Genomic DNA, 15,109 nt, shown 5'->3' with positions numbered 1-15,109 from the left:
TGGAACTTGCTGAACACTGAGTTCTAGATGCTGGAATATCTGATTTAATTTGAGGGAAAAAAATGAAGATATTGGCATTTAACCCTTCAGCTTTAAGCGTTTGCCATTGAGCCCATCCACAAACATCTGCATCTTACAATAACTCAGAAGAGTAAGGTGCATTAGCATTCTTGGAAACTTACTGTACATCGTAAAAGACAAATACATCTTCAGACAGATGTTTATTGCAAGCAGAGCATCGATTCAGAAATGTAAATTACAAAGTGAATTATAAAGCGTATTCCAGGCCTTGAACGGTAAGGGAGGTGTCCACCTATACCAATAGGTGAGGGAAGTGTCCATAGCTAAGGCTGTCAGCTAGAGCACAACCCCCAGGTAGGAGTGGCATCTGTGGACCTGCTGATGACTGAGAGAACCACACATTCCCAGAATGCACTGGGATGCTGTGAAATCTGTTGATTAGCTTCTCCTTCTTGAAGCTCAGTCAGCTCAGAGTTCGGGACCTAAGTCGGAATACTATAATTTTACTTGCGGACAAAGAATAGGAATAGTTCTTCTGGAAATAAGCTGCTAAGCCTCGACTAGCCCTGCCCTGAAAGGTCAACTAAGCTATAGGTGTTCCCACATTCGTTCAGAGTCAAAATTACTTTGGTGGCCCCTAGCAGGGCCCCTTTCTCCCTGGCCCTCTGATATGGGGCCTGGAACATCGCTGCACCGTGTGGCTATTTCACAATGGCAGCTTGTGCTGCTGGCCTTTTCTGCCCACCGCACAAGCTGCCATTATAAAATAGATATTTCCAACTGCACATAGGGCGGTCTCATCCAAATGCTGAGGTCGGGCAGTTCCAGACTGCTACAGTGGTGTGTAGATGTGAGTCCACCCAACATCGTAATGAGCCCCAATGTTGTTTAGAGCACAGGCTTCAAGGTCCACAAATCATGCCCTATCCCAGAGGCTGTTAACCACAACTCCCAAGGGGAGACATTCCCACAAGTGCAGCTGGGAAGGCTCTCCCACAAGGACAGCTGGGGAGGCTCTCCCACAAGGACAGCTGGGGAGGCTCTCCCACAAGGACAGCTGGGCAGGCTCTCCCACAAGGACAGCTGAGATACCTCTCCCACAAGGACAGCTGGGGAGGCTCTCCCACAGAGACAGTTTGGGAGACTCTCTCACAGGGACAGCTGAGGTGACTCCCCCACAAGGACAGCTGAGGTGACTCTCCCACAAGGACAGCTGAGGTGACTCTCCCACAAGGACAGCTGGGCAGGCTCTCCCACAAGGACAGCTGGGGAGGCTCTCCCACAGAGACAGTTTGGGAGACTCTCTCACAGGGACAGCTGAGGTGACTCTCCCACAAGGACAGATGGGGAGGCTCTCCCACAACGGTGTCTGATCAATGGTTTGTAACAGCAGCTGCCGTCACAAAGCACTGATACATACAACTGTGACTTCCAAGTAGGTGTGGGGACACCGTATCCCAAGCCCCTTCCTATGTGTGACTCATATTAGGATGTAAAACCCTTTTGAGAATCAGAGCTAATATTCTGACTTGCAAAGGGCGTTTTGCTCATCATAAAATGCTACTTTACCGATGCAACCCTGTGGCTGTGACGCAAAACCTCTTTTGTACATGAGGTCCCTGATTCTACTATATACAGAGCTCTGTTTAACTCGGGTGCACAAATAAAGCTAATTGCAATAGCGGCACTTTACTCCTGATGTGGCTGCAATTTCAGAGTTTGGGATTCCCGATACCCCCAAAGTGCACAGGGAAACCATTGTCGCATGTAATTCTGATACGTCTGGGGTAGTTGTAGGCCCTATAGTTGCATTTAGGCCACCTGTCTTGAGATGTGCCACGATGAAGGAAGCAGTCCGTGAGATTGCACGGATTGTTGCCCCAGATGGTTCGTCTTTCAGGTATGTCAGTGCACAGACCTTCGATAATGTCCTCCCGTTTGTGGATGAAGGTGTTTCGTGGTTTACAGCGTCCACGTTTTCCCTTGATACCTCGATTTAGTATTTCATCGGTGCAGTAATTGTTGTCTCCTTCTTGAACCGAGTCGTCAATGTGCTTGTTTCTAAACGCTTCCCAAGACTGTGAGGACGCGGGGTTAAAACCTAAGATGGCGACTAGGAACAATAGGAGAAAGACACAGGACGCCATGTTCTTCACAGCCATCTTCTTCCAGGGAGGGACCTGCAGGGGTGAGAAGGAGACAAAAAGGACAGGGGTTGGGCGTAAGGTCAGTCAGGAAGTACTCTCACAGTTACAGCCTTATCATACATGGAAACCTGCAATAAATGTATTAAAACTCGCTCCAAATTAGCATACATCAATGTGACATCACGACTTGCCATCAATAGAAAAGCACTATTCTACTTTAATACTTTTTCAGAGTTGAGGTGACGTCACTGGGTCTATACCACAGGTACAAGCACAAACAGATAATTAGGACCAAAGGGAATTTTAAAGACCTAGCTCCAATATGTTCCCTAGAGATTAATAACAACAGTTATACCGGAGGGTCTAACACAGAAAGCACGCACAATGTTTCCAAAAAGGGGTACCCTGAGACAGGGGCGCAACTAGGTCTTCATTTCGGGGGGGGCTAACATGGCAAAAGAAGGGGCGTGGCTAATGTTAATCAATGGGGCGGAGCTAAAATGGCAGATAATCAGGATCGGTTAATGCCCCCTCACACCTTAAAACCCATACCCGCCCTGAACTCTAAAATTACCCCCGGCACCCCAAAACCCATACCCATCCTGATCCCTAAAATTATCCCCCCCTGGCACCCCAAAACCCATACTCACCCCACACCCTAAAATTACCCCCTGGCACCCCAAAACCCATTACCACCCTGAACTCTAAAATCACCCCCCTGGAGCCCCAAAGCCCATACCCGCCCTGAACCCTTAAATTACCCCTGGCACCCCAAAACCCATACCCACCCTGAACCCTAAAATGACCCCTGACACCCCAAAACCCATTACCACCCTGAACCCTAAAATCACCCCCCTGGAGCCCCAAAACCTTTCGTGACCACTTTTGGGACTTATTCCAACACCATACAGAAAGTGGTTAAGAGACATTGGTCTATCCTCAATTCGGACAACTTTTCTATTCAGAGTCCCTTGTTTTCATATAAAAGGGGACCTAACCTCAGGGATCGATTAATTTACACACGACCACGTGAAGAGAGACCTAGGGCCCTAGGCTCTCTCTGGGATCTTCCCCCAGTCACGGGTCATCATCCCTGTGGTAGCTGTCAAGCTTGCCCACAAACGAGGAAAACCACTGAAATCGATGTTGGTACTTCCAGACTGTGGATTCAGTCCAAATTCACGAATTGTAACAGCGCTAATCTTGTTTATCTCATCACCTGTCCCTGTGGGTTGAAATACATAGGGATGACAACTCGGAAAATCAGAGTCAGAATCTCTGAGCATAAAAGCACAATCAGGTGTAAGATTCAAGCAACGAAACTGACTAATCACTTTCTTGAAGCGCGCCGTCCATCGACTGCGTTTCAGTGGACAGTGATTGAACAGCCGCACATTCCTGCGCATGTTACAGATGTGTCGAAGTTCCTTCTACTAAAAGAGCAGAAATGGGTTTTCAAGATGGGCACTAACCGGGTGGGTCTAAATGACGATATACCCTGGTCGTCCCTTTAATTATACGTGACAGTGCTCCTGTACAACCACTGTAATTATTGGTAACAGCCAAGTCCATTTAAAAGTACAGGGCTGATTATAGTACTGCTAGACCTTACTAAAATCCCTGTATCGAGGGGTGGGCCATCTCTCATGTTCATCTATTTCCTAGATTCTCTTTTAATATCTATCATAGTACCTGCCAATCTCGTGGCAGTGACTTAACTGTATCGCAGAAGCTTTTTACATCATGTAGCTAGCAGTATTTGACTTAAGATATCCCTCTTACGTTTTACATACCACTGTTTAAACATCTGGGTTCTACTATCTTTATTTACTTTACTAGCAAAGTCACTTAACCTGTTTTCCTGAACATCAATATGGTCTTCTTAAACACCAACATGGACTTGTCCTTTCAACTTAAAGCTTTCAACACATCTCTGTGAATCAGTGGTAACAAAGTCTTTAAATAAAGATCGGGTTTTTCACAAAAAATGACGGCGAGTCTACATAGGCTTTGAGCTAATACGGTACCGTGATTGGCTGTTGACGAGTCTCCTTTGGCCAATCAGAGACCGTTTGTCTTCGTATAGTTGGCCATACACCACGTGATTAGTTTCTGACCATTTACGTGACACGATATAATCTTGAACTCCTCTACCCACCGGCACCTCCCCGATCGGCTCAGACGCCGATTCCAGGAGTACCGACGGAGAGGTAAGGGGAAGGGTCCTTCGGAACTGATTATGATTATTTTAATGCACTTCAATGCTAGTTTGCATACTTCAGACGAGGTGTTGGTCATTTTGAATACTATTGAAACGAGGAGCCCTCGTTTTTGCAAGCCGTTTTTTCTCCTCTATATGGGAAAGTATTTGATTTTCACCATTAACAGCCAACCCAGAATATGTTAAGCACGAGTTGGGAATGGGTGATTTTTGGCTTTATGTGTGCTGATCTGGATTGTACAAGTACTTGATAGTTAGAGCAGAGTTAACAAAAAGTTGTGCACTCTTCTCCTTCTATTTTTTAGAGCGGTGCTCCCCTTTTCCTGAGCCGTGGCCAGGTGGGGTGAGGTCCTTACCTCTTACAAGTACGGTCATCTGGTTTAATCTTTCTCACATTGGTATTTACTAGATAAGACCCAGTGTTAGTACACGCGCACTCAGTGATCAGTGCCATTGGTATACTTTGATGATACCTACTATTTAATCATAACTATGGTCATAATGTTGTACACCATGTTACCCTTAAGGACACTGTGGGTTCAACCTTCACATTTCTCCTTTTTCCTTTTTTTCAGTATCACTTGAAAGGAGGGAAGAAGAATGATATGAACACCTAGTCTTATCAGGTGATCTCTGTATCTGTTTTTGATTTTGAGCACATTCCTTTGTTTTCATCATCACTAGTTTTGCAGTAGCTATCAGTAGATACGGTCCTGAAGAAAGCAATGACAAACTGGTCAATTATTGCTGAAACATGTCGACCATATAAAACATCCAGGCAGTCCATAATATAGCGGCTGTTACTGACTACTTTTTAACTTTGGAAGAGTGGGTAACACCAGAATAAAGTTATTAGTACCCCCTCATCCTATTTTAGAATCACCTAGTTTTTTATTTTTATTTTTCACACATTTTGAGCACTGCAACATCAGTCCCCCAATTTTTGATATGTGTGCTAGGATCCTCACAATTTGAGTAGCAAGACCATAGGTAGACCCAACTGATCGGCGGTGGAGCTCCTTTTATCATCTGGACCCCCGCCTGTGACAGTTGAAGGGCTATTCCGATGGCGGTCTTGTGGGAATTCCAAATGATGAAGGGCAGTTCCGTGTGGTGACTGATGGGCATCCTTTCCTGACCACTGTGGGGATGACCCTAGCTGGATACACACATGTCTAGGTTGTCTCAGGTTACCCCTTTTTGGATACATTGTGCGTACTTTCTGTGTTAGACCCTCCGGTATAATTGTTGTTATTAATCTATACCACAGGTGCCATGACAAATTACTGTTTAAACAATATGAGAGAAATCCGCTCTCCAGCTGAACTATTCGTCCCTTAAAAATGTATACTTTAGGTCCTTTAGATGACATTTACAGCAGAATTTGTATTTACTGCACCGCAAGCCTTTTTTACAAGAAAGCACAAATATATCTGCCTCTTCCCACGCAATTTTAACTACTGTTACTGTCTTAAGAAGGAGATCTGATTATAATGTAGTATAAAAAACAATTACATAATATAGTGAGGTCTTTGTGCATACTTGCAACCAGAAAGTCTCTTTCACAAGAAGTAATAGACAGGTGATCATTTTCAAGACGGCTGGTGGAAGGGACATGGTGTAATTCAAGCAATAAAGCACAAGATATACTAAGGGATAATCCAAAAAATCGCAGAGGTTGAGACCTCAAAGTCCCTTATTCTTATGTACTAATCCATACCAAGTTGCAATTTGGAAAGACTATGGACATGATGTTCCTTCTAAACTGTGAGTCGGTGTAGTATTAGCAATGGTTTGCCGTTGCAAATGCACATCCAATGTATCAATGGTTTCCGGATGCAAGCCATTGATCAGGTACAGGTTCCTAATTTGTGGAGGTAACTACATGACTAACGGGAATGGTGCGTCATGGATTCCTCCTTCGTAAATCGGGGTGGAGGCCTGGGCGGGAGATAGGTATAGAGAGGACCAATGCCTGACTCTGTAAAAACAAATCTTTTTATCTTTTTTAAGACAGCACCAGTTTCTTATTGGAATATGGGCTGCTATGAAAAAAAGACTTACATTTTGGAACGCAATCAACTATTAACGTTAATTTTTATTATTTTACAGAAAAATATTTTGACCAATTATTTTTTGAGTTAAATAGATGTTTTTCTCTCCACTGCTTTCACTGCCTCTGTATTTTACCAAAGCGAGATTCCACAGTCAGGGTGGAGAACTCTCTATAATAAAGTATATGAAGCATTATACATTTTTTCAAACTTTGTAATAAACAGTAAAAATATTTTATGCTACATATTAATGTAAATTAATTTTATATATCTATACTACTATTATAAAGCAAGAACTTTGAACCTTTGAGGCGGGTAAACTCGGGAACCACAGCACCAATCCACACACCCGATACAACGTTGTAATCGTCAGGGTGTGCAGATGGACATAGGCGTGACGTGTGCAGGTTACAAAAGCGTACAAAGTAAACAGAGGTATAATACTGCATTACAGGAGGAAAAAGTGACGTGTGCAGGTTACAAAAGCGTACAAAGTAAACATAGAGGTATAATACTGCAATATATGGAGGAAGGCTCCGGGGGACCCACGGACAACGTGGTGCCGGGTGGGGGCCCTGAAGCCTAATTGCTCCCGGACAACGTCGGGACGGGCTGCTAGTTTATTTTAAATGTAGAGCAAAATAAAGAAATAGGCTACAGCATCATTAACTTGATTTGAATTATACATTTAATTAATTTAAATACATAACAGTAAATTAAAAAATGATTTCCCAAAGTTAAATTAAAAAATACATTTCCAACTAACATTAAAAAACTTTTTTTTGCTCACTACTAATTTTTAAAAGTGATGTATAGAATTAATTAAAAGTAATTTAATACAACTTTGATAGTAAATTAGTTTACTTTAATTTATAAACTCAATAAAGGTTGTTAACATAATCTATAATTAAATAATAAATATGTTTCATTTCGAATTTCTTTTAACATCAAATTATATTTTTTATATTTGTAACTATTATAAAGAATTGAATTGAATTCAACATTATTTCTTATGGGTTTTATTTTAGGTACCAAACTCCATTTTTTTAAGGGAGGGTTTGCAGTATCATTGATTGTTCATGTGTGGTGCTGGACTTACTACTATTTCTTTTTGTCAATAGTAACTTACAGTCGTAAATGTGGCTCCATCCCTTTTTTCAAGGTGTGGATACATGTAATTTACACTTTTAATTTACTTTACTTTACTCTTGAATTGTGTGAATAGCCAAAAGTGGTAAAGTTACTCAAAAGTGGAAGAGTAGATTACATTTGTAAGTTTACTTTGTGAATAGCCCCAAATGTGTTTTTTTCTGTGGAGGTTCATAAGAGGTGGGAGACAGTAGTAGATAAGAAAATCCAAAGTAATACAAGGTAGCGCAAATCGCTGCCTTGCGTTACTCTGCTTTATGGGTGTTCAATGGGTGGAGCATGGACGTTCCTATTAATCCCCCATTGATTTTGGTGGATTCCCAGATTTAAAATGACTTTTAAACCTCAAAATGCTATAACTTCCCAAAAGAGGCGTAACAAGGAGAAGTATGTTTTCTTTCTAGAAATAGGAAAGTGCCTCCACAGATTGTTTTGTGCAGGAACGTATACCTTCTACACACTATCTCCAGAGCCACCTGCTTCTCCCAATATGAGGCAATGTACTAGCACTACTACTTCCAAGTATACCTTCCTGCACAAAAAACAATTCTGCGTGCAACACAGACATCCTTTCAAAATGGAGCAAGAGTTCCTACGTTGGTGCTAGCCTGCACACAATACACCAGCGCAGGAAGAGAAAAGGAATGGGTCATTCCTTTTTAGATTTGGTGCATTCCTGCCCTCTCCCTCTCACGCATCGCAGCAAGTTATCTTGTTACATCATTTTGTGTAACTTTTTAATAAATGTGCCACCAGATATTTTTGTATGCTTATTATGAGAAGTATGGGGGGTTTGGAGATGGTGGGAGGGGAGGGCAACAGGTATTTGGGACTATCTGAAAGGGATGGAAGGTAAAGAGGGGAAGGCTGGTAGGAGAAACAAGCCAATTTTTTTGGTGCCATTATGAGGGAGATGGAACGGAGTCAACGGGGGATTTGTTGAGCAGGGAGTTGGATGGAGATAGGGGGGTATATTTCATGTTATGGCTTTTTCATTACCTTTATTTACATATCTTTTCACTGTGGTACAGGTAAAATTAGTAAGGCTCAATCATTGAAGTTAAAATAAAATTTCTAATGAAGAAAGTAAGATCCTGAATATACATTCAAAATATTGCACACAAATCTTAGTTAATGTCTTTCACTTGGTGAGTTAGGGCCAGATTTAGATATTAAAATCAGGCCATTAACCACCATTTCATAAAAGCCAGGTATCACAGTAAACTTTCCTATTACAGACTGTTTTTGGAACTCAGTTCAGTACAGGGATTTTTACAGTTTGGTTGGCCCACCAAATTTAGAATTTCCTTCTGCCTTGGTAGATATTTCCCGCCAGCGCTGTCTCCCACTGACATGCTGGGAGTCACAGCCATCATAGGAAGCATTAACTACTGCAAAATAGGGAGGTAGAATAGGGAGGAAGTTGGACAGGACAGCTATCATTTTATTGGAGATGCCCTGTAACTGCCCTCCTCGGGCTCTTAGAATGTTGCCCTTGGATACCTTCTCCTTTGTGAATCGGTGGTATCGGCCTCAAAGGGAGTAGGTTGTCGGACAGAGAATCACTGCCCTCTTGCAACAATGTTCTTAAATACAGAAGTTATTTCCATTTTGAGACAGCCCTAGTTTCTTAATGTAGCATTGGATGCTTTAAAAAAGATAAGGTTTCAGTTTTGGAATGCAATCAAAGGGAAGGGGGTCTTCTGTCCCTTTTTCCATCCATGTGAGAACCGCCAATCATAGGGAGTTTCAAATTGCTACCTGTCTAATGAATATTAATTAGACAAGTAGTTTTTCAACCTGCTGAGATTACCTATTTTGCAAACTGACCTAATATTACAAAAATTGGTTTGCAACATTTATTTTTAATTCCAAAGTCAGTGTACCACTTGTGACCATTTTCTGGAAATCAAATCTTATTAAATTTGACAAAAATTCCATGCTACCGTAAGTTATGAGGATATTGTAAATCACCTCGGGATTCTTTGACTTTCTAAAGCCACTCCGCCACTCTGCTGTGGCCTTATTCTTGTAATGGTCACAGAGTTTCCAAAATATATAAGGTATCTGGTACTTCCTCTATCATATACATTTGTGAAGTCCCTAAATTTCATATTACAAACAAATTGCGCCATCAGAACTGCTTTTACTGAGAATATTAAGTCACAAATGACTGAGTGGTTTATTGAAAGCACCAAAGTACATCACATTTCCTAATGAGGCCACTACCACACCGCACACTGTAGGCGTCCCTCACTAACCAAATGTGTGATGACAGGTGTTGGAAATGGCCCATTCTGCAAGGTCACCACCAAACATTTTGCCTTGCTCCTCCTCTTTTTATGTCCTTGTTTTACTTGGCTTTAGGACTCCGGGCACTTTTACCACTGCCACCCAGTGCTAAAGTGCATGTGCTCTCTGCTTTAAACATGGTAACATTGGTTTATCCAGAATTGATATATTAATTTTACTTACAAGTCCCTATTAAAGTGCATTACCTGTGCCCAGGGCATGCAAATTGGATGCTACTAGTGGGCATGCAGCACTGCTTGTGCCACCCACTTAAGCAGCCCCATAAACATGTCTCAGGACTGCCACTGAAGGCCTGTGGGTGCAGTTTTAAACTACCATTTCAGCCTGGCAAGATAGCGTACTTCTCAGGCCCATAACTTCCTTTTTTATTACATATGAGTCACTCCTAAGGTAGACCCTAGACAGCCATAAGGGCAGGGTGCAGTGTATTTAATAAGTAGATCATGTACTTTTAAGTTTTACATGTTCTGCTAGTGAAAAACCTGGTCAGTGTGACTGCTCTCCCCCGCAGCTCCACCACTAAGTGCTGCCCCCTGAGCTCTGTTGCAAAGTGTTCAAGGCCCTCCTCCACCCATAGGCTCCTGCATGTGCCTCATCCCTGGTGGTCCAGTGCAAGGGCACTCTGCTGCTTTGCCTCTGCTTCTCTTGCCTCTTTCCTTTTGTGCCCCTTTTCCTCTTTCCTTTATTCTGCCCTTCTGACACCTTTCTCCTTTTCACTTCTCACTCTTTCCTAAGTTTTCCTTAGTTTTCACTTTTAACTTCTCCATCTTTCCTTTGTTTTCCCCAGCCACTGCTGCCCCCGCTGACCCTCCCCCCTCCAGCGTGTCCTTCTTGCCTCTCAGCTGACCCGCTTCCCGCCAGATCCCTTGTTAATGGCAGCCGCAGCACGGCTGCGCCAAAGGCAAGCCAGTCTGCGCCTGTCCACGACCTGAGCGTGGTCAGTCCCAGATACCCTAGTCCTCTGACCCACTTCCGCTTCAACTCCAGCACACTCCATGATCTCCACCCCGGAAGCAGCAACTGCCAGCTCTAGACGCCAAGCAACACCTACGGCCCTCACTCCTGTCTATACTACCTCCGCACTTTCACCCACCTCCGTACCCCATCAGCATATCCCAGCTTACTGGACATCACTGCTCACATACCACTTGAATGCATCCTCCTCAACAAACGTTCCTTTCACAAGCGCACCATAGAAATCTGGCATCTCGTCAACCCTTATTCGCTCAACGTCGCCTTCCTCACAGAAACCTGGACCAACGCCAACTCTGCAGCCGACATCACCACCACCATTCCTGATAGATACAAGAACTTGTGCAAGGATCGCCCCATTCGTCCAGGAGGAGGCATCGCCATCATACACAAAAGTACCCTCATGGACCACCTTCACTCCCAGATTCGGACCAACTCCAAAATGACTCTCTGCGGAACCCTCATCTACAGGACGCCTGGCTCCCAGATTCTTTTTACTGACTCCATTACCGACCTCATCGAACCCCACGCCCTCACATCCACAGACTACATCCTACTAGGAGACCTAAACTTCCACCTGGATAACCACCACGACTCAAATACCGCCTCCCACCCAGAGAATCACGTCAACATAGGACTGAAACATCTAGGTACTGCCCCCATGCACACTGCGTGACACACACTCGACTCCGTCTTCACCGGAGGAAACAGTGTCTCCTAGAGCCACACCACGGAACTTCTCTAAACACATCACCACTGTATCCACTTCACCTTCAAACAACCCACTGTACACAAGCACGACCACCGCCTCCCCCGCAGAAGATGGAACAAAGTCACCAATACCAGCTCACCTCTGCCCTTGTCAACACCCCACCACCAACTACATCAGGCGCAAACACCACAGCAAGCAACCTTCACAGCTGGATCCCAAACTGCCCCAAAACACTTGTCCCCATTCAAGAAAGCCACTGGAAGACACATCAAGAAAGCAAGCCGGTTCACCCCTGCACTACAAGAATCCAGACGCTCCTACAGACAACTCAAAAATACTAAGAAGAACAACAAACCCCGGAAACACATGCCCACTACAAAGCAGTCACCACTGCACACGACCAACTCATCAAATCCACAAGAAAGAAATCCCTCCAAGACAGAATCCTCACCAACGCACACAACACCAAAGAGCTCTTCTCCATCATCAAGGAAAATCGCCAAACCCTGCAGCGAAACAACAGATGTCCCACCTCTGCAACAGACACAGCACCTTCTGCCACAACAAGATTAAGATGGTCTGCGCCACCTTCGACAACCAAGACCACTTCACCGCTCCAGCTCCCCTCTCATGCGACGCCACCCAACAATCTGCTTCAAATGGATCATGCTCATGACAGAAAACATCTTGAAGACCATGAAAGGCATCCTCTCCGGAGCACCGTCAGACCCCTGCCCACACTACATCTTACACAGAGCCACCTATGCCGTCGCATCCGAACTACATCGGATGATCAACTGCTCCTTTGAGACGCCACCTTCCCCGATGACTGTAAACACGCCGAAGTCAACCTCCTCCTGAAGAAAACCTCTACAGACCCTACAGACCTCAAGAACTTCGTGCCCGTCTTCCTGCTTCCATTTGCAGCCAAATTCAACAAAAAGGCTGTCAACACCCAGCTAGAAAACTTCATTGAAGCTAACAACATCCTGGACATCTCCCAATCCGGATTCCCGAAGCACCCACTGCACAGATGCAGCCATACTCCCCGCCACTGATGGCAATCGCTTCTTCCTTGACCAGGGCAAAAGGGCAGCCCTCATCCTCCTGGACCTCTCTGCTGCATTCAACACCATCTGCCACCACACCCTAGCCACCAGACTCCACAACGCAGGCATCCAAGACAAGGGCCTCAACTGGATACGTTCCTTCCTCACTGGCAGAACTCAGCGGGTCAGACTCCCTCCCTACCTCTCAGAACCCCCAGAGACCAACTGTGGAGTTCCACAGGGCTCCTCCCTCAGCCCCACCATCTTCAATGTCTACATGCCCCCCCCTTGCAACCATCGTGAGGAACCATGGGCTCAACATTGTCTTTTATGCCGACAATATCCAGCTGATCCTTTCCCTCACCAACGAACCCAACATCACCAAACACAACTTTCAAGAAGGGATGAAAGCCATTGCCACCTGGTAGAAGAACAGCTGCCTAAAACTCAACTCAGAAAAGACAGAAGTCCTTATCCTTGGCTCCACCGCCTCTGCATGGAATGGCTCCTGGTGGTCCTCCACCCTCTGAAATCTCCACACCCCGACGGACCACGCACAAAACCTCAGCATCATACCAGACTCATCACTCACAATGAACTGCCAGATCAATTCTGTATCCTCAACCTGCTTCAACACCCTCCACATGCTTCGAAAGACTTTCAGATGGATCCCAACTGAATACAGAAAAACTGTAACACACCACTCATCAGCAGCTGACCGGACTACGCCAATGCTCTCTACTCTGGAACCAATGAGAAACTCCTTCACAAACTCCAGACTGGCCAGAACTCTGCAGCCAGACTGATCTTTGACATCCCCTGTCACAGTCACAACACCCAACACCTCCGTTATCTCTATTGGCTTCCAGTTGAAAGAAGAATTACCTTCAAATTCCACACCCATGCATACAAGGTCTTGCACAACACCAGACCTGCATACCTGAACAGCCGCCTCATCTTCCACGAACCTAAAAGACACATCTAATCAGCCCAGCTGCTCTGGCCACTGTCCCACATATCAGCAAGACTAGAACGGGAGGAAAGTCCTTCTCCTACCTCTCACCCAAAGCCTGGAACACTCCCCTCCTCCACTTCTGACAATTTCCCACATTGTCCCAGTTCAGGAAGGACCTCAAGACCTGGCTCTTCGGATAATCCCAGCACTCAACGGAGCTGGTCCCTCTCTCCCCCTAGAGTCCTGAGACTACAAGGACTCTCTCTCCCATAGTTTAAAGTCGGGATTACCTTAGTACATTTTATATGTGTAATTTCCAATTGGGAAAAGTTTGACATTTCAAGCTTGGTGTCTCTGGACTCACATTTTAAATTCACATCCCATGGTAAAGTTGGATTTTAAGTTGCAAGTCTGAAAATGCCACTTTTAGAAAGTTGGAATTTTCTTACTTTAACCATTCTGTTCTTTCTGGGAGTCTCTCAATACACTTCTGGGGTGGATTCCCTCTAGACAGAAGAAATTAGAGGAGAATGAATCACAGAATCTATTTTTACCAGGGTCCTGTGGTTCTGGTATATCGAAGACCCTCATTCACATGCCACAAGTGGTGCAGTATATCTTGGGTCTCTGCCTTGTCGGCTATGTGAATAGCCTCATCATTGGCTCTTTTATCACTCAAACAGTGGGTTCTCCAAATGATCTTCTTTTTCCACACGGAGGTAGATCATCTGGTTTTTTGACAGTTGTGATAAAAAGTGCAACATTGTTCTAGCGTAGTTTGAGTTAAAAATACCTCCTGTCCTAAGTTTGAAGCTTTAATTACTGAGGATGGGGCAAGATTAAAAAGGGTAGGGTGGTGCTTTGGTGGAATGCTATTGTTCCACTGCACCATGGGGTAAGTTCATGGACGGTCGACATGTTTCGGCCCTAGTAGCCCACATTGGTCTGTGGGCCTTCTTCAGGACCAAATCGAAATTGACTATTATCAAACTAGTCTGTGACAGGTAAGTACTCTACTCACCTATCTTTATCAAGTTCATTCACTCATCTTCGTTTTAGAGTAATAGTTGATGATTCATTCTATAACTCTTATAATGGGGAACAATTTGGCCCCTTCTGGGTCATAAAGGAAATCTATCTCTTGTTGAGCGCCTGGTCACACTTGTGCTGACTCTGTCCTTATCGCCCAGGAACGCCCTCTAGACAGCCTCAGACAAAAGGTTAGGTGTGACTGATGGGCCATTAACATCCTGATGGGTCATCCTGGGCAGGATGTAGGGAGGAGCTGACACACCTGAAAGTGTTGTGTCCTGTCTCCTCACAAAGGACTGCTTGACACCAGGTAGTTAGTCTGGAGCCAAGGCAGAGAAGAAAGGGACTTGTGCACTTCAAAGGTCTCTCTTTGAATTCTCCCCCACTTCAAAGGCGTAACTGGTTATAGGTACTGGACCTCTGACACCACTAACTTAAGAGATTCACCAGGAAGAAGGACAACTTTGCTGCCAGGAGGGACTGC

General features: G+C 44.6%; 1 long non-coding RNA gene across 1 annotated transcript in view; it reads right to left on the bottom strand.

Annotated features, from left to right (window-relative positions):
* Positions 1 to 211: 211 nt before the first annotated feature.
* LOC144824422 (uncharacterized) overlaps positions 212 to 15,109 on the bottom strand; it is a 58,154-nt gene continuing 43,256 nt past the window's right edge. The window contains exon 3 of the long non-coding RNA XR_013608941.1: positions 212 to 2,201. This is a non-coding gene — a long non-coding RNA (uncharacterized LOC144824422). The remainder of the gene's footprint in view (positions 2,202 to 15,109) is intronic.

Source organism: Lissotriton helveticus, chromosome 3_1 (assembly GCF_964261635.1).
Source record: "Lissotriton helveticus chromosome 3_1, aLisHel1.1, whole genome shotgun sequence".
NCBI classification, from domain to species: Eukaryota; Metazoa; Chordata; class Amphibia; order Caudata; family Salamandridae; genus Lissotriton; species Lissotriton helveticus.
The sequence above is the reverse complement of the archived record's forward strand: the minus strand, read 5'-3'. Positions and strand labels throughout refer to the sequence as shown.